This window comes from Capra hircus, unplaced genomic scaffold (assembly GCF_001704415.2).
Source record: "Capra hircus breed San Clemente unplaced genomic scaffold, ASM170441v1, whole genome shotgun sequence".
In the NCBI taxonomy this organism is placed as follows: Eukaryota; Metazoa; Chordata; class Mammalia; order Artiodactyla; family Bovidae; genus Capra; species Capra hircus.
Window position 1 is genome coordinate 432773 of NW_017189574.1, and position 17907 is coordinate 450679.

At 48.4% G+C, this 17907-nt stretch overlaps 2 pseudogenes; one reads left to right on the plus strand and one right to left on the minus strand.

The window, feature by feature from the left end:
* Window positions 1–13823: 13823 nt before the first annotated feature.
* Window positions 13824–14605, minus strand: LOC102179188 (annotated as a pseudogene).
* Window positions 14606–15229: 624 nt separating this feature from the next.
* LOC102178902 lies at window positions 15230–16006 on the plus strand (annotated as a pseudogene).
* Window positions 16007–17907: the final 1901 nt, after the last annotated feature.

Here is a 17907-nt window from a genome sequence, read left to right on the forward strand (position 1 = left end):
ATCATTATGGGTAATAGTTGTACTTTGTTACAATTGCATTTTCTCAAATGGCAATTTTATAGGATTTAGCCCTGGAGGCAGCTTGAGAATATCACAATTATGAGAGTCATACTTTGCCATGATGTATTACCTTTCTTCTGAGAACTTGAAAAACATTTCACAAGTGGTAATTAGGCTTCCCAAACCCACTAGGGAATGGGTACTATTATATGAGCTGTTTTTAAGGATTAGTGACCTGAATCAAGTTTGTTAGCTGCTGAAACACCAGAGGTAGAGTTTGAGTCTATCTCCCCAGCCCATCCTTCCAGTGGAGTCCTTTGTCTGCCCCTGAGGAGGTTCTCAATGAGCATAGAAATACAGAAAGGAAAGCTGAGGCACAGAAAAGCTTGTATAATGTGCCCTGAGCTGCCCAGCAACTAAGGAGGTAGGACTTGGAGTTCCTGACAAACATGCAGCCCACATTCTGCAAAAAAAGAGATACTTGCCAGTGACCAGATTGGCCAGCACCACTTCCTTACTAGTGGCCTCACTCCAAACAGGCATTAAGATTGAGATTGTTGGTCAGTTAAGACGCTTGAGTACCAGGTACTGTTGCCCTTTCAAGAGATTCATGGACAGAGACCAAACAGGCTGCTCAGACTCCACAGCCTTGAGAGCAGGCACTACCTTGGTGAGGTCCCAGAGGATCTCAGAGCTGAGCCACTGCTCTGTAGACTGGTAGTACCCCCCACATCCAAGATGATCAACCTGTGGGGGCTGCCTAGCCTGGGGGAACAGGATGCCAATGCACAAACAGCTGTCACTGTATTCTTTTGCCCTGACAAGCCAAGTTGCCAAAGGAGCATAAAGGCCTGTCCATGAGGACATATAGGAAAAATTGGACTACCCAAGCCTCCCATCCTGAACCTTTGAGAAGTGGAGGTACCTGGACTGCCTCAACTTCACTGGTGGCCCTGCCATGTATTTTTCTGGGGCTCCCATGGAAATAAGATTCAGAGCATCCACGTGACCCTCTTGTCCTCTCTCCAAGTACAAAAGACTCTGCTGCCAATCTGCTGCCCACCTCAGACCCCTCATTCAGTGTCTGACCATGTGCAGCAGCCCAAAGCTTCAATGGCCTGTGTGGACAAATCCATGAGTGACCCGAGCATTGAGGAAAGCCCCTGAGCCATGCAAAGGATGACACCTTCATCATCTCTAGCCAGCCTGGACTGGCTACCACATTTTAGGGCCGCCTTACTTAGAGGCTGCCAATAATCTTCATACAAAGGCCTGAAATGGTTCTGGATCGAAAAGGCATGAACTCCAAGTAAACCAGAAAGCATATCCATGTGGCTTTGGAGTGGACACGTGTTACTGAGTTCAAGAAACTTCAATGTATATCTGGATCATGGTTTTAAAGACCACCTTGGATTTATGCTACGCTTCGGATAAGTAGGTGACTTTTCCAATTCAACATTCACATTGACTCCAATGTGGTGGGTGGAAGGTGGGCTTCTAAAGAGCAGGGCCCTAAGAGGAGCCAATGCTGCCTTCAGACACTCTGGTCATGGAAGACGTGGGTAAGGGAACAAAAGAGTTGTTGCCCAGCTGTCCATGCCACCAGGGCTGCTCCTCCAGGCAACCACAGCAGCAGAATGAAGGGGACACAGAAGACTCAGACCAGTGTCGCTGTCCCTCCAGTGGAGAGAGGGATAGCTAGGAGCCAATGCCAGGCCTACTGGGGGACAGGGCCTACCCCAGGGTTCCTGGGGAACCTGCTTTAGAGCTTCTTCAGCCAGGCTGGCCCTTGTTGTTGTTCAGTCCTTCAGTTGTGTCTGACTCTTTGTGACCCATGGACTGCAGAACACCAGACTTCCCTGTCCTTCATGTCCCGGAGTTTGCTCAGATTAATGTCCATTGAGTTGATGATGCCATCAAACCCCATCTCATCCTCTACCACCCTCTTCTACTCCTGCCCTCAATCTTTCCCAGCATCAGGGTCTTTTCCAATGAGTTGGCCCTTCGCATCAGGTGGCCAAAGTATTGGAGCTTCAGCATCAGTCCTTCCAAGGAATATTCAGGGTTGATTTCCTTTAGGATTGACTGGTTCGATCTCCTTGCTGTCCAGGTGACTCTCAAGAGTCTTCTCCATCATCACAGTTCAAAAGCATCATTTTTTTTGGCATTCAGCCTTCTATATGGTCCAACTCTCACATCCATATATGAGTACTGGAAAAATCACAGATTTGACTAGACAGACCTTTTTAGGCAACGTGAGGGCTCTGCTTTTTAATATGCTGTCTACGTTTGTCATAGCTTTTCTTTGAAGGAACAAGTGTCTTAATTTCATGCCTGAGGTCACCATTTGCAGTGATTTTAGAACCCAGAAAAATAAAGTCTGTCACTGTTTCCATTGTTTTCCCATCTATTTGCCATGAAGTGATGGGAAAGGATGCCATGATCTCAGTTTTCTGTTGAGATTTAAGCCAGCTTTTCACTCTCCTCTTTACCTTCATCAAGAGGCTCTTTAGTTCCTCTTCATTTTCTGCTATTAGAGTGGTATCATCTGCTTATCTGAGGTTGTTATTTCTCCCACAAATCTTGATTCCAGCTTGTGCTTCATCCAGCCTGGCATTTCCCATGATGTACTATCCATATAGGTTAAATAAATAGGGTGACAGTACACAGCCTTGACATACTCCTTTCCGAATTTGGAACCAGTCAATTGTTGCTTCTTGACCTGCATACAGGTTTCTCAGGAGGCATTTCATGTGGTCTGGTATTCCCATCTCTTTAAGAATTTTCCACAGTTTGTCGTGATCCACACAGTCAAAGGCTTTAGTGTAGTCAATGAACCAGAAGTACATGTTTTTCTGGAATTATCTTGCTTTCTCCATAATCCAACAGAAGTTGGCAATTTGATCTCTCATTTCTCTGCCTTTCCTCAGTCCATCTTGAACATCTGGAAGTTCTTGGTTCACGTACTGTTGAAGCCTAGCTTGAAGGATTTTGAGCATTACATTGCTAGCACGTGAATTGAGTACAATTGTGTGGTAGTTTGAACATGCTTTGACATTGCCCTTCTCTGGGATTGGAATGAAAACCGGTCTTTTCCAGTCCTGTGGTCACTGCTGATTTTTCCCAGTTGGCTGCCATATTGAGTCCAGCACTTTCACAGCATCATCTTTTTGGATTTGAAATAGCTCAGCTGGAATGGGAAAAATAAGAGATCTCTTCAAGAAAATTAGAGATTTTTCATGCAAAGACAGGCACAATAAAGGACAGAAACAGTATGGGCCTAATAGAAGCAGAAGAGATTAAGAAGAGGTGGCAAGAATACACAGATCTATTAAAAAAAGATCTTAATGACCCAGATTATCACTATGGTGTGATCACTCACTTAGAGCCAGACATCCTGGAGTGCAAAGTCCAGTGGGCCTTAGGGAGAATCACTACAAAGCTAGCGGAGTGATGGGATTCCAGCTGAGCTACTTTAAATCCTAAAAGATAATGCTCTAAAAGTGCTGCACTCAATATGCCAGGAAATTTGGAAAACCCATCAGTGGCCACAGGATTGGAAAAGATCAGTTTTTATTCCAATCTCAAAGAAGGGCAGTGGCAAAGCAGGTTCACACTACCACACAATTGCACTCATTTTACTTACCAGCAAAGTAATGTTCAAAATTTTCTAAGCTAGGCTTCAACAGTATGTGAGCTGAGAACTTCCAGCTGTACAAGCTGGATTTAGAAAAGGCAGAGGAATCAGATATCAAATTACCAACATCCATTGGGTCATAGAAAAAGCAAGAGAATTTCAGAAAAATATGTAATTCTGGTTCATTGACTACATTAAAGACTTTGACTGTGTGGATCACAACAAACTGTGGAAAATTCTTAAAAGAGATGGGAATACCAGACCACATGAAATGCCTCCTGAGAAACCTGTATGCAGGTCAAGAAGCAACAATTAGATCTGAATGTGGAACAATGGACTGGAAAGGAGTGTTTCAAGGCTGTATATTATCACCCTGCTTATTTAACTTATATGTAGAGTACATCATGGGAAATGCCAGTCTGGATGAATCACAAGCTGGAATCAAGATTGCTGGGAGAAATATCAATAAGCTCAGATATGAAGATGCCACCATGCTTATGGCAGAAGGTGAAGAGGAACTAAAGAGCCTCTTGATGAAGGTGAATGAGGAGAGTGAAAAAGCTGGCTTAAAACTCCACAGAAAACTAAGATCATGACATCCAGTCCCATCACTTCATGGCAAATAGATGGGAAAACAATGGAAACAGTGACAGACTTTAATTTGGAGGGCAGATTGTGACTGTAGTCATGAAATTAAAAGACACTTGTTCCTTTGAAGAAAAGCTATGATAAACCTAGATAGCATATTAAAATAGCAGAGACATTACTTTGCTGACAAAGATCCATATAGTCAAATCTATGATTTTTCCAGTAGTCATGTATGGATGTGAGTTGAACCATAAAGAAGGCTGAATGGCAAAAAATTTATGCTTTTGAACTTTGGGTTGGAGAAGACTCCTGAAAGTCCTTGGGACTGTAAAGAGATCAAACCAGTCAATCCTAAAGGAAATCAGTCCTGAATTTTCATTGTAAAGACTGATACTGAGGCTGAAGCGCCAATACTTTGGCCACCTGATGTGAAGAGCTGACTCATTGGAAAAGACCTTGATGCTTGGCAAGATTGAAGGCAGGAGGAGAAGGGGATGACAGAGGAGGAGATGGTTGGTTGGCATCACAGACTCAATGGACATGAGTTTGAGCAAGCTTCAGGTGATAGTGAAGGACAGGGAAGCCTGTCATGCTGCAGTCCATGGGGTGGCAAAGAGTCGGATACAACTGATCGACTGAACAACAACAACGGGAATTCCATCACCCTTACTATCTTTGTCCATGGTAATGCTGCCTAAAGTCCACTTGACTTCACATCCCAGATGTCTTTCTCCAGCTGAGTGGTCACACCATCCTGGTTATCCAGGTCATTAAGACCTTTTTTGTACAGGTCTTCTGTGTATTCTTGCCACCTCTTCTTAATCTCTTTTGTTTCAGTTAGGTCCTTTCTGTTTCTGTCCTTTGTTGTGCCCATCTTTGCATGAAATTTTCCCTTGATATCTCCAGTTTTCTTGAAGAGATCTCTAGTCTTTCCCATTCTACTGTTTTCCTCTATTTCTTTGCACTGTTCACTTAAGAAGTCTTTCTTATCTCTTCTTGCTACTCTTGAGAACTCTGCATTCAGTTGGGTATATCTTTCCCTTTCTCCTCTGCCTTTCACTTGTCTTCTTTTATCAGCTATTTGTAAAGCCTCCTCAAACAACCATTCAGCCTTCTTACATTTCTTTTTCTTTGGGATTATTTTAGTCATCACCTCCTGTACAATGATGCAAACAAACCTTTGTCAGTAGTTCTTCAGGCACACTGTCTACCAGACCTAGTCACTTGAATCTATTTGTCACCTGCACTGTATAATCATAAGGGATTTGATTTAGGTCATACCTGAATGGCCTAGTGGTTTTGCCTACTTTCTTCAGTTTAAGTCTGAATTTGGCAATAAGGAGTTCATGATCTGAGCCACAGTCAGCTCCATGTTTTGCTTTTGCTGACTGTATAGAGCTGCTCCACCTTCAGCTGCAAAGAATATAATCAATCTGATTTCAATATTGATCATCTGGTTATGTTCAGGTGTAGAATCATCTTTTGTGTTGTTGAAAGAGGGTATCTGCTATGACAAGTGCTTTCTCCTGACAAAGCTTTGTTCATGTTTGTCCTGCTTCATTTTGTACTACAAGGCCAAACTTGCCTGTTACTCCAGGCATCTCTTGACTTCCTACTTTTGCATTCCAATTCCCTATGATGAATAGGACATCTTTTTTTTTGGTGTTAGTTCTGGAAGGTCTTGTAGGTCTTCATAGAACTGTTGACTTCAGCTTCTTTGGCTTGAGCGGTTGGGGCGTGAATTGTATTACTGTGCTGGCCCTCTCGACCTGAAATTCTGCACTCTTGAGTTCCTGAAAGGGCTCATCCTGAATGCCACCAATGAGAAAATCCCTGGAGTCCCAAGACTTCACTTATATGATGCAACCCCCCATGCCCATGCCCACTTCCAGAGAGGACCCTTTGTTTCTGGCTCCTTTAGCTAGACTCCATGAGTGCCTAGTCTTTTGTGCCCTGAGAGCTCCCTGGCAGAGGCTGGGTTTGGGGGCTTGAGGAGCTCAGGGAGGGGCTTCCGTTCTGCTTGAACTTCGCCTCCCTCCCCCACTACATCTTCCTCCAGAGATCAGAAAGGCCACCCCTTGCTGGGAGGAATCCCTTAGGATTAGCATACTGCTGCTGCTGGGACAAGAGAGAGGGGTGTGTCCAGGCCCCTCTGGCCCTCTTGTCACTTATCCCTGGGAGCCAGTGGATGAACACCTCTCCTGGAGCAAGCCACCCACTAAAGCAAGCAGGGACCATTTCCTGTTGGAAGGTCAAGCAGGGAGGCTGTGTCTGGGCCTCTAGAGCCACCAGGATGTATATCCCTGTGGCTTCTGCTGTGGACCTCTCTTGCCACCAGAGACTCCAGGAAAGTGTCCCAGGGCTTCTGAGAAGCACCATTTGGAACAGTCAAGCAGCTGTAGACATTTGTCAGATGGATAGACTGCTCTGTCAAAGTCTCCCGTCTACAGTGGGATCCTGCCACCTCCTAAAATGTTTTCTCCAGCCCCACACACAGCGCTCCACCCTGCCCTGACCTCTCTGCATTGGAAGGGGGTAGTGCTCTCCCCAAACTCTGTGTCCTAACAGCTGAGCCTCCCTGCAGCCCCTTAGATCATAGGTGCTCAGGAAATGAATTTGGGAGTCCAACCTACACAAGAGCCACGCTAGCAAGCAGTTTCCCCACACCCTAGACCTCACCCTGGGTCCCCCACCTCTGTCAGAACCATGATCTCTGCTTCCTAAGTTTCCAGTAGCTACAGGCATTATCTGTGGGCAGCTGCCCTCCCCTTCTCCCAGGGCATGGACATGCTGAGGCTTTTTGAATCTTATTATAGAACAAGTTAAACCATGTTTGCACAGACATGAGATAGGTCATCCATTTGATAATATTTTAACTGGAAAGAGAAAAATATGCATCAAGCAATGCATAAATGGATCCTTAGACATACATAGATATGGGAATATTAAAATGTGGGGGAAGGTACATTTTGAATACTCAGTAACAATAACCCCTTGTCACTGAGCAGCAACTCTGGATCAGCCACTTCATATGCAGGTAACACCTTGTATCATAATTGTTAGGGTTTGAATTATATCCCCAAAAGGTATGCTGAAATCTTCATCCCCATAGCTTCCAGGGGAACGGAAGGGGAAATAGGGTCTGTGCAGATATAGTCACATTAAGATGAGGTCATTAGACTGGGCCTGATCCCATAGTTTTCATTCCAATCCCAAAGAAAGGCAATGGCAAAGAATGTTCAAACTACTACACAATTGCAGTCATCTCACACACTAGTAAAGTAATGCTCAAAATTCTCCAAGCCAGACTTCAACAGTACGTTAACCCGTGAACTTCCAGATGTCCAAGCTGGGTTTGGAAAAGGCAGAGGAATCAGAGATCAAACTGTCAACAACAGGTGGATCATTGAAAAAGCAAGAGAGTTCCAGAGAAACATCTATTTCTGCTTTATTGACTTGCCAGTGCCTTTGACTGTGTGGATCACAACAAACTGTGGAAAATTCTCAAAGAGATGGGAATACCAGACCACCTTACTTGCCTCCTGAGAAACCTGTATGCAGGTCAAGAAACAACAGTTAGATCTGAACATGGAAAAATGGACTGGTTCCAAATTGGGAAAGGAGTGTGTCAAGGATGTATACTGTCACCCTGCTTATTTAACTTATATGCAGAGTACATTGTGAGAAATGCTGGGCTGGGTGAAGCACAAGCTGGAATCAAGATTGCCGGGATAAATATCATTAACCTCAGATATGCAGATGACACCACCCTTATAGCAGAAAGTGAAGAAGAACTAAAGAGCCTCTTGATGAAAGTGAAAAAGTTGGCTTAAATGTTCAGAAAACTAAGATCATGGCATCTGGTCCCATCACTTCATGGCAAATAGATGGGGAAACAATGGAAAAGGTGGCAGACTTTATTTTGGGGGGTTCCAAAATCACTGCAGATGGTGACTGCAGCCATGAAATTAAAAGACGCTTACTCCTTGGAAGAAAAGTTATGAGCAACCTAGACAGCATATTAAAAAGCAGAGACATTACTTTGCCAACAAAGGTCCATCTAGTCAAGGCTATGGTTTTCCAGCAGTCATGTATGGATGTGAGAGCTGGACTATAAAGAAAGCTGAGCGCCAAAGAATGGATGCTTTTCAACTGTGGTGTTGGAGAAGACTTGGACTGCAAGGAGATCCAACCAGTCAATCCTAAAGGAAATCAGTCCTGAATATTTATTGGAAGGACTGATGTTGAAACTGAAACTCCAATAATTTGGCCACCTGATGCAATGAACTGACTCATTTGAAAAGACCCTGATTCTGGGAAAGATTGAAGGCGGGAGGAGAAGGGGACGACAGAGGATGAGATGGCTTGATGGCATCACTGACACAACGGACATGAGTTTGAATAAACTCTGGAAGTTGATGATGGATAGGGAGGCCTGGCATGCTGTAATCCATGGGGTCGCAGAGTCGGACATGACTGAGAGACTGAACTGAACTCTATCTCATAGGATTGTTATCTTTATAGGAAGAGGGCAAATTGAACATAGGCATATCCAGAGGGGAGACAGCCACGAGAGCATGAAAGCAGAGCCTGGAGTAATCCAGCCATAAACCAGGGAACACTTGGAGACATCACAAGATGGAAGAAACAAGAAAAATCCTCCTCCAGAGCCATCAGAGGGAGCATGGCCCTACCAGCACTGTGATTTTCAGAAAAATCACTTGAGCCTTGAAGAAAGAGAGAGAAGTCACAAACCCCCCTCCCTGCCCCCACCCGCCAATTTGTGGTGCCTTGTTGGACAGCTCTAGGAACCTAATATAATCTCATATCAAGGTTCAGAAGTTGTACTGTTACAGTCTCCATTCTACAGAGAGCCTGACATTGGACCCTGCCCACAGCAACTCTCCTAAACCCCTCAAGACACCATCTCCCCTGGAATGAAAATGAGACCCTGGATGACGGGTGAGATCTAGCACAGAGATTGTCAGGATGGAGAAGGCTCCTGGACATGGAGGCTTGGAGGCACAGCCCACTGAAGGCTGCTCTTATGTTCAGGCTACAGTCCTGCTCTCTCATTCCATGCCCACTCTCCTCCCTTCTCTCCCAGCTGCTGTGGAGTTCCATGTTCTCCTGCAGGCTCACTGCTCCGGGCAGACTGAATGTCAGGCAAGGGGAAGCCTGTCCTTTAAAGGACAGTGATTGCAGGGCTGGTGGACTCTCATCCAAAGCAGGGTGAGTGTCTGAGAATGTGGGTCGTTGAGATGCCCCTCCTTCTGGATGCTTGAGCACACGTGGCTTTCCACCCAGATGTAATCCTGTGAGTATCACTTGGCTTCACATCCAGCATCCCACCACCATCCCAGCCCTATCCCTGTACCCAGGCCTAGCTCAGGGATCCAGGACAAGCAAAGGCCTAGGATTCCTTCCTTGCTCATGAAGGTCCCTAAAGCAGTAGCCAGTGATATTTGCCACAGAGGAGGGTAGGTGAGAGCCAGACAGGAGGTCAGTCCTTTGCCAAGGAGGCTAGAGGTCAGAACAGACATCAGCTGTGGCTGGGGAATGGGGGCTTCTCCGGAAAAGAACCGTGGCTGAGACAACTCCCACCAGCACCTAAAGGGGCAGGCTCAGGGCACTTAGAGAATGCGAGAGCTTCACTCTGATGGGCAGGGAGCTCCTTGTGCTTGGCCCCACCTTGGTGAGAATGACCTGGGTGCCTGGGTGGTTTGTGCTTACGCAGCGTCTACTGGAGAAGATGGTGCCTCCCCACCCCCTCCCTGGGAAATGCCCCTCCCCCGGAATGCCCTGGGTTGCTCTTGTTATGGCTGCTATTGTCACGCTTGCTGAACTCCCCCTGGGCTAGTACTGTCACCCATCAGTCAGTTCATTTCATGAATAGACACAAAGAATACCTGCTTTTCCTGGGAGAGCCCCCTGGGGAGAGCCCCCAACCGAGGCCAGGTATAGACCTGGAACCCTGTATTTGCTAGAAAACCACTTTAAGACATCTGCCAGTGTTATTTGCCACAGAAGTCTGTCAAGATCCAGGCAGGACTCAGATTGTTGCCAAGGATACAAGGGTCCAGAGCAAACTTTAGCTGTGCATACATGTGAGTGTTCATTCACTCAGTCATGTCCAACTCTTTACAACCCCAGGAATGTAATCCCCCGGGGCTCCTCTGTCCATGGGAATTCCCAGGCAAGAATACTAGAGTGAGCTGCCATTTCTTCCTCCAGGGTATCTCCCCACCTAGGGATCGAACTTGCATCTCCCACATTGCAGGCAGATTCTTTAACACTGAGCCTCCAGAGAAGCCATAAGGAAACACAGGGACTTCTCAGAGGAGCAGAACATTCACTGAGACTCCTTAAGCCAGGGGAGGTGCCTGTCCAATCTGTGATGCCCTGGGCAAGATTAGCTGGGGAACAGGGTGGTGTGTGTCCACACAGAGACTGCTGCAGAAGATGCTGGATCCTGGAAATGACCTCCAGATAAGTCGGTAGGGATGGGGATGGAGGGGGGGCAGTTTGCGCCTCCTAGCAGCCAAAGGCCTGAGGTTCTTATGTACCCAGAGCAAGAACCCATCCACACCTAGCAGTCATATCCAATGAGGGGCATGAGGAGTACCTGTTATGAGAGCTGTCACATATACATCCTGGAGTGCCCTCTGAGGCTGTGGTCCCAGCCTTGGCCCCACAGCACAGATGCCCTCATGGAGGCCGGGGCAGCAGCTCATCTGCAGTGGCATCTGCTCCCCCTTCCCTCTCCCGGCCAGCCCCGGGCAGGTCTGATGAGATCTCCAGGGGCTTGCTGCTTCCACCTCTCTGGGGCAGCCAACCCTCTTTGCAGCCTGTACCCCCAGGACCCCACAGTCCTCCCCTGCCTGGATCCTTTCTGAATCCTCATTGGAGTCTGGGGCCTCTGGTGCCTGGGAGAGTGTCCTGGGGACCAACCCTGCCAACTGCTAGAGCCTATCCTCTGCTCAAACAGCCATAACAGGGACACCAAAGTCCTAGCTGGCTACACACATGGCTGACCAGGCACCCCTCTGCCTCTTACACTCAGGCTCAAAAGCCAGGACCTCACAGTCACATTCACAAGACCCTGAGTTTACTCCAACATGTGGGATTCCACAGGGAATGGTCTGATACACCTCGGGATCATAGAGATGTGCCCCGCACTTCCATGGCAATGATTACTACTGACCCACCACCAGGAGACTCGCCTACAGGCTGCATTAAGTCCTGCTGGCTCCAGCTGAAGCACAGTGGAAGGGGATGCTGCCCTGGGACTTCCAGATAAAGATACAACGTGAGGTCATCAGGACCAGGGCCTAAGCCGCTCTCAGTTGGGGGACAGGCAGGACAAATCCCAAGGCCAGGTTCTGGGGAGAGGGGGCACTGTGGGCAGCAGGGGTGGGGGCCCTCGGGGCTGGGCCCCAAGAGGAGGATGCCCCCAACCCCAACACGGGCCTTTGGCAGCTGGCTGCTGGCCTCCTGATGGGGACTGAGCACAGCCCCGAGGGGGCTGACAGTGAAGCTCATGGGGGGCGGGGGCGGGGGTGTGTGTCTGTGTGAGAGGTGAGAGAAATCCCTGCAGCCAGCTTCCTGTGGGGCAGCCTCTCTCAAGGGTCAGAGACGCAAGACTTTAGTCTCTGGGAGAGGAACCACACTCGGAGTGGTCTATGTGTGTTGTCCTGACTTGAGGATCAACCCCCAGGGGCCTATGTCCCTTCAAAACAAATGGTCCTGACAAAAATGCTTCTGCTCAAAATTCACTGGTCACAGGTCATCACATGACCCTTCCTAAGTGAAGAGGCCTGGCAGGGTGGTGTTCCCATGTGTGCAGGGAGAGAGGAAGACAAGAGGTGGCCGAGCACCTGACATCTCTCCAATTGTATACTGCCTAGCAGATGCTCAACGAAGAGCACCGGTTAAAAATCTCCTTTGTTTTGGGAGGAGAGTCTGAGCAGGTCACATGGGTCTTGAAATTCTCCACCTTTTCCAAGAGTCCACTGACTATCTGGCAGCTGCCACATATGTGGGCAGAATCACGTCTCCTGTTCCCGTTGTTCTCTGGCACTCAGCACAGAGCTGCCCCCTCGGCCCCCTGCACCCATTCACACCCCCCACTGCAGTGACCTCACCACCTCCTTAGGCCCAGAAGTCGCTCCCGCCTTTTGATGCCAGGCACAGCCTTAACCTGTGTCTCTGCTGCCTCCACACTTCTCAACCTGCCTGAACCCAGGGACATTGGCAGATGTTGCATCTTTCCTGGCTACTACTTATTTCTAGTGTTATTTGGATCTCAGACTCTGTCCCTCTCTCCTCTAGAAATTGTTTTCTTTTTAAGACACCTTGGAGAATTAGCAGCTCAATAGGAAATGAAATAGAAAACCACTCAGAATTGCTGTTCTGTGTGTTTTCCTCCCCGGTGATAAATTATTCAGTTTGGGTGTTTGTGAGGGTTTGAGGATGGGGAGCAGTGTCTTTCCCAGCTGGGAACAGCTCACTCAAAGATCCCAGGATTCTAGTCACACAGCAGGTCCTGTCCACTTTTGTAGCTTCTCTCCACTCATTTCATCTAAATGAAATCTAGACCATGCTCACAAGTGAAAGTAATAAAGTCCAGATGACCAAATAAACTGTTATTTCAATGTACTTGGTAATCAGCTTCCCAGGGCAGAGACAGGAGGGCACAGGGAATACTGGGCCATACATAAAAGAGCAAGATTCACATTTCTCTAGGATTCCTAGCAGATGGTGGGTGGAAAACACCTATTTCATCTCTGTGGTCAACAGCTATGGGACAAGAGCAAGGACCCCTTCCTTCCTGCCCCAGAAAGAGATCTCCCTGGGGTTTATCCAAGAAGCAAAAGGACACCTCACAACAATGATCCATTTCAGAGATTCCCCTCACCCCCAACACAAACCTCATGTGACTGCAGCTCTAGACCATCGCTGTAAATGTGGGGGTGTCCTGTTTCTCCTAGTGTCCCCACTGCTAACAGCCTTTCATGGAGCACAGGCTCCGTAAAAGTCTTCAGAATAAATGAGCTAGTGAGCAGGGGGCTCAGATTGTCTGATACTTTCTTTAATAACCCAGTAAAATTCAATAAACAGAGATAATTTAGTTACTGTGAATGACAGACAAGAAGGACAGAAGCATGAATTCACTATAATTACTTTTATTATATAATTCTTCTCATTCAATATTATTTCTAAATAAATTCACATTTTCAAAACAATTTTAATTCCTATTCCATTGTATCTTGTTCAGGACCACAAAACAATGAAAGTGTTCCCAATCTCTTTTAAAAAAACAGCAAAACTCTTGTTCATGAACTGGGTAACCATAAACACACTGGGATCAACATCACTCACAAAGCTAAGACACTGAAGTGTATTTACCCTTCTATGAAATCAAAGTTTGAAAATTTTCTAAAGAAAACAGAGATGAATCTCCATGTCATTGTAGACAACAGGAACCCCAAATTGCTACACACAAGTTCCCCCAACTGGCCTGGGTCCTCATTTCTGAGAAGCTGACTGATCCCTCTTCAGTAACAGAGAGAAGGATCAGCCTGGCTGCTGCTCTGGCTCAGGCTGCCGAGTCCTCCTCCCTTGCAGCCTCTGCAGAAGGGAATGGGAAGGGCCTAAAAGCCCTCTGTTTGACCCTGAGCAGAAACGCCATGACTTGCCACTTGCTGGTCTCCCCATAGGCCCAGGGACTCCGCAGGAACTCATTGTGGGCAGGGTGGCTGTCAGGCACCTGCCAGTGCTCCAGGTACCCCTCCTGCACCCACACTTGGGTCAGCAGCTCCCTGGGCTCCCCAAAGACACAATGCTCACTCCCAACACACAGCCCTATCCTGCTCAGTGCTCCCCAGAATGCTTCCTCAGGGGCCCGGTCTCCATTCCACATGTTCAGGCTGAGGACCAGCACCAGGAGGCCGGCCTTGGGCAGGCCCTGCCCACCGCTCAGCATTGCATCGCAGGTGAGGCCCAGGGTAGAGACCATGAAGTAGATGTACTCCCTGGAGTTTACCTCTCTCACCTCCACACCACAGACCAACTGCAGGCACTCTGAGACTTGGCTGAAGACCACTAGGAAGTGCTCCTGGTTATCCCTGATGACTTTCTGCCTGGGAGGTCAGCTTCTTGGCTCAATACTTGAGGAGCAGGAACTTCATCAGGTTAGCCATCATCTCATTCAGACTTCCTGGGGCAAGGCCTCCCCAGGGGAGGAGGAGGATGCTGGGGGTAGGAGGCCAAGTCAGGTGGGGCCTCCCCCTGCTCAGCCCCCAAGAGCTGCGCCTCCACCCAGCCCTGAGCCTTGCCTGGGTCCTGAAGGTCTTCCTTGGGCTTGCTTAGCTCACTCATCTTGACCACGAGCATGATTCCTGGGGTTGAACAAGACACAGAAGTGAGGCAGGGGTACAGATGGAGACCACTCACCTCAGGGCGAGAGGGTGTATGAGCAGGCTTGGCTGAGAAATGCATGAGATACCCCCAAGGTGCCCCCTCCATTTCTCTCACGGGAGCTCCAGGAACCAGGAGGCGAAGGCAGAGCTCTGAGGCCCATGGCCTAAGGTCAGAGAGCAGAGGAGGTCCAGGCAGTACTAGGAGTCAGGGTGAGGAGTGTGCCCTAAGTGTGCACCAGGGGCTCCCCATCCCAGAACAGAGGGGGCCCCACAAGGGCCTAATCCCCCTGCTAAGTCAGCCCCAGAAATCTCAGGCTGTGCTTACTGCACCCTGGAGAGCCACCTCACTTCCTCCTTCAGGTAGCCAGGGCACTGACCACCCTGGAGGCACACCCCTGTGAGGTATGAGAGCACCCCTCAAGAGGAAACCTGTAAGGGGCCTGTGTCAGACCGCACAGGGTGCAGTTCTCAGTCGAGGCCGTTCACAGTCCCTCTCTCCCTCAGCCAGGCCCGTGGTTCCCATCTGTCCCCCAACCTCACTTCTGTCTGTGGTTTGATCCCAGGCATCGTGCTCGTGGTCGAGATGAGTGAACTGAGCAAGCCCGAGGAAGACCTTCAGGACCCAGGAGAGTCCCAGGGCCCAGTAGGGGTGCAGCTCTTCGGGGCTGAGGCAAGAGAGGCTGCATCCCCCTCAGCCTTGTCCCCTCAGTCTCCTGCTCTGCCCTTGTGGAAGCCTTGCCCCAGGAAGCTCTTAATGAGATGGTGGCAGGAACCTGGTGAAGTTCCTGTTCCTCAAGTATCAAGCCAAGGAGCTGACCTCCCAGGCGGAAATGCTGAAGAAGGTCCTCAGGGGTAACCAGGAGCACTTCTCGGAGGTCTTCAGCCAAGCCTCTGAGAGCCTGCAGCTGGTCTGTGGTGTGGAGGTGAGGGAGGTGAACCCCAGGGAGCACATCTACATCATGGTCCCCACCCTGGGCCTCACCTGTGATGCAATGCCGAGTGGTGGGCAGGGCCTGCCCAAGGCCGGCCTCCTCACCCTGATCATGCAGAATGGAGACGGGGCCCCTGAGGAAGCATTCTGGGGAGCACTCAGCAGGATAGGGCTGTGTGTTGGGAGTGAGCACTGGGTCTTTGGGGAGCCCAAGGAGCTGCTGACCCAAGTGTGGGTGCAGGAGGGGTATTTGGAGTATCAGCAGGTGCTTGACAGCCACCTGCCCACTACGAGTTCCTGTGGGGTTCCCAGGACTATACAGAGACCAGCAAGTGGCAAGTCATGGCATTTCTGCTCAAACAAAGGGTTTTGAGGGCCTTCCCTCCATTGTCTGCAGAGGCTGCAAGGGAGGAGGACTCAGCAGCCTGAACCAGAGCAGCAGCTAGTCTGATCCTTTGCTCTGTGATTGAAGAGGGAGTGTTCAGCCTTCTCAGAAATGAGGACCCGGGCCAGTTGGGAAAACTGGTGTATAGCAATTTGGGGTTCCTCTTCTCTACAATGACATGGAGATTCATCTCTGTTTTCCTTAGAAAATTTTAAAGCTTTCATTGTTGTCACAGAAGGCTAAATAAACTTCAATGTCTTAGCTTTGTGAATGATGTTGATCACAGTGTGTTTGTACTTACCCAGTTCAAGAACAAGAGTTTTGCTGTTTTGTAAAAGAGATTGGAAACTCTTCCATTGTGTTTTGTGGTCCTGAACAGGATGCAACGGAATTGGAATTAGAACTGTTTTGGAAACATGAGCTTACTTAGCAATAATAGATGAAGAAGAATTAGATGATAAAAGTAATCATAGAATTCGTGCTTCTGTCCTTCTTGTGTGTCATTTTCAAAAACTAAATTGTCTCTGTTTATTTGGGTTTGTTTGGGTTATTTAAGGAAGTAGAAGATAATTAATTGAGCCTCCTGCTCACTGGCTTATGTATTCTGAAGACCTTTACAGAGCCTCTGCTCTGTGAAAGGCCATGTTAGCAGTGGGGACACTAGAGAAGCAGGACACCCCACACCTTGAGCGATGGTCTAGCAGCCACAGTCACACGAAGAAGGTGGAAAGATGTCCCCTAGTCACACTGAACAAGGCAACACAGGGCAGGGTGGTGGGGCTTCAGGAGGAGCACTGGAGTGTCAGTGGCTGAGCCAGGGCAGTTTGGGGCTTTGAGAAGCTGGGTTCCTTCTGTGGGATGTGATTGTGATGAGGCTGGGTGGTGGCAGCCCTCAGACTTGCAGACAGTGTCTCTTTGGGTGACGGGAAATTCTGAAATGGATCATTGCTGTGAGGTATCCTTTTTCATCATAGATAAAGCCCAGAGAGATCTCTTTCTGGGACAGGAAGGAAGGGGTCCCGGCTCTTGTCGCATTGCTGTTGATCATAGAGCCAAAGGAGGTATTTTCATACCCCATATCTGCTAGGAATCCTGCAGAACTCCTTTGCACTCCCTTGAAGTGGTACCCAAGAAATCCATGGAAGTACCCTCTTTCTCCTGGTCCATGGGATCTGGAACCCAAGGTGTTAATTAGCTTTAAATTATCTTGATTATAACTGGCCATCGTAATCAAGGACCGTAATCAAGGACTCGATCTTTGTTGAGGTTGCCGTGAAGGAAAATAATGGTTTGGATGGAAGACCAGCTGAGGCAGAGGCAAAGAGTGGTTCTTAGTTCTATTTCCTAGAGCAGCTTGGGTCCTGCTGGAACAGTCCTCCACATCCAAATTTAACAGGTCCTCTAACTGGAAATGGGGATTACCAGGTAGCTCAAATGATGAAGAATCTTTTTACATTGTGGGAGACCTGGGTTCGATTCCTGGGTCAGGAAAATTGCCTGGAGAAGGGCATGGCAACCCACTCTAGTATTCCTGCCTGGAGAATTCCATGGACAGAGGAGACTGGCAGGCTACAGTCCATGGGGTTGCAAAGAGTCGGACACAACTGAGCAACTAACACTGTGGTCCACTATGGTCTAAGTAGAAAAGTTTCTTAGTTTTATTTATGAAACATCCTGTTTGGTTGATTCGCTTTTCCACATCCTATTGAGGGTCATATTCTCTGCCATGTCTGGACCACAAAGCAGCCAACCCCATCCCACAGTGGAGAGTGGAAGAGTGTCTGGGGGCAACAATGTGAGAGATTCCTGCTCTGCCATCACAGTGCAAACAGCTGCCAGGCCCTGCTAGCTCTGTCCTGTCCCTCAGGTGCATCCTGCAGCCCAACACATGGGGCTCCTCACACCCGCTTGCCTCCTAGATGAAGAACTGAGGCCACAGCCCTTG